This window comes from Limulus polyphemus, unplaced genomic scaffold (genome assembly GCF_000517525.1).
Source record: "Limulus polyphemus unplaced genomic scaffold, Limulus_polyphemus-2.1.2 Scaffold4040, whole genome shotgun sequence".
Lineage (NCBI taxonomy): Eukaryota > Metazoa > Arthropoda > Merostomata > Xiphosura > Limulidae > Limulus > Limulus polyphemus.
The window spans coordinates 91,855-94,074 of NW_013669650.1; the positions used below are offsets into that span (position 1 = coordinate 91,855).

At 31.4% G+C, this 2,220-nt stretch overlaps 1 protein-coding gene across 1 annotated transcript in view; it reads right to left on the reverse strand.

Annotated features, from left to right (window-relative positions):
• LOC106470496 (GDP-mannose 4,6 dehydratase-like) overlaps positions 1 to 2,220 on the reverse strand; it is a 22,961-nt gene that overhangs the window by 17,955 nt on the left and 2,786 nt on the right. The window lies entirely within an intron of this gene.

Consider the following 2,220-nt stretch of genomic DNA (forward strand, 5'->3'; position numbering starts at 1 on the left):
CATCATAATTTGAATTATAAGTATAATTTGGATGGGAATAACCTAACAGTGTTATGAAAGAAAGGGTTCTTGGTGTAAACTTCGATCGGTCTCTAAAGCCATCCAAGCAGCGTGCTATTGCTAGTGGTAGGGCAAATAGGATTTTAGGTTGTATCTAAATAGGTTATAATTTCATTGTATAGATCATTGGTTAGGCCACATTTGGAATATTGTGTTTAATCTTGCGCTCTCTACTTTAGGAAAGACATTGAATTGTTGGAAAGGGTTCAGAGAAGGATTACTAGAATGGTGTCTGAGATGGAGGGGTTGTCATACAAGGAGAGGCTGAAATCTCTCAAATTGTTTTTCTTGAAGTTAAAGGAGAATCTGATTGAGATGTTTAAGATTGTAAATGGAACTAATAGTGTTGATGCATCATCTTTTTTTATATTTAACAGTGAGAATAGTAGGACTAGGGGACACAAGTATAAATTTTGGCAAGGTAGGAGTCATCTTCAGCTAAGACAATTTTATTTTTCTATCAGGGTGGTTGGCCTCTGGAATGGGTTGCTTTCAGTTGTTGTGGAGGTAGTAAATTTAAGTGAGTTTAAGAGAAAGCTTGATAACTATTTGAAGATAAGGGCTGGCTTTAAGATTTTTTAAAAATTATTTTAGTTTAGTGTAGAGGATGAAATGGACGAGATGGACCAATAGGTCCCATGTTGTCCCAAAATGTTATTTTATGACAGCAACCAAATATTTTATTTTTCCTTCCTATCTAGCTAGAGCAAGTCATAATTAAACAGGAGCCCGGATCATGTTAACAGGTTGATTACTTAATAATAGTACATATGTTTAGATAGTTTAGTCTATGTATGACAAACACAATTAAATGAGCAGTTTATTCAGCAATAAATCATATTTTTGATCAAATAAAGAATAGTAAAACATTTGATATGCATTATTTATGAAGTGTTATACCTTAAGGGACTTGCCCTTGACTCTCCAATTCTTTGTTATCACAATTAATAAATCACTGGGTCAGACATTTGACCATGTATTTCTTCCAGAGTTAGTCTTTTCACATGATCCAATTTATCAAGCAGGTTTGAATATAAAACCAAAATATAGATCCAAATTCTAATCAAGGACCACTTGCAGGTGATGACAAAATATATGCCAAAAATGTTGTTTTTTTGTGAAGTACTGGAAAAAAGATAATATTTGTTAATATGTTCTTATTATAGTGTATCAAATTTTTAGAAAATATGTCAATAAAATATTTATTTAGAACTAATTTTCCAAAGCAAAATAGATAAGCATTTACTAACACGTGATGGACAGTCAACAGTTTTAAAAATAATTTTAAAATCTAAATATATCAAGCCAATCTTGGAAAATATTTTATCCAATTTCCTGTGTTTCCAAACAGTTATGTTGTAAGTTACAAAAAGAACAAAAATCCCATGGATATTGATTAAAAAAAACTTATTTTCAGAGACTGAATAATTTTATGAAAATGCTGTAGCAGTTGATAAAGAACAGTTGTTCTATGTTAACTGCTACAGTTGTTTAGTTGTTCTTTGTTAACTGCTACAGTTGTTTAGTTGTTCTTTGTTAACTGCTACAGTTGTTTAGTTGTTCTTTGTTAACTGCTACAGTTGTTTAGTTGTTCTTTGTTAACTACAGTTGTTTAGTTGTTCTTTGTTAACTGCTACAGAATTTATATAGAAATTATATTTTTTTAAATCTTCAGAGGTACCTGAAGATTCCTTTTCATATATATAATAAAAAATGGAAAGAAAACAAGGGACCTATTACCACAATTGAAAGCAACCCATCCTGTTAGAAAAACAATCCTCCTACCCTGCCAACATTTATACTTGTGAACCTTATTCCTGCCATTTTCATAAGTACAAAAAAAGATGATACATCAAAACTACCAAATTCATTAACAACCTTAAACACCTCAACCAAATCCCCTCTAGCTCTTCATTTTTTAAAAAGAAAGCAAGTTCAGAAATCTTAACCTATCCTCATAAGACAGCCTTTCCAACCCATGTAAAATTATAGTAGCCCTCCTGTGAATCCTTTCCAATGTCCTATCCATGGTAAGGAGCCCAAGACTGTAAATAATACTCTATATGTGATTTATAGACCTTTCTAGACTTGTAATAAATACTTCTGTGTGTGTGTGTGTGTGTGTGTGTGTATATATATATATATATATATATATATACA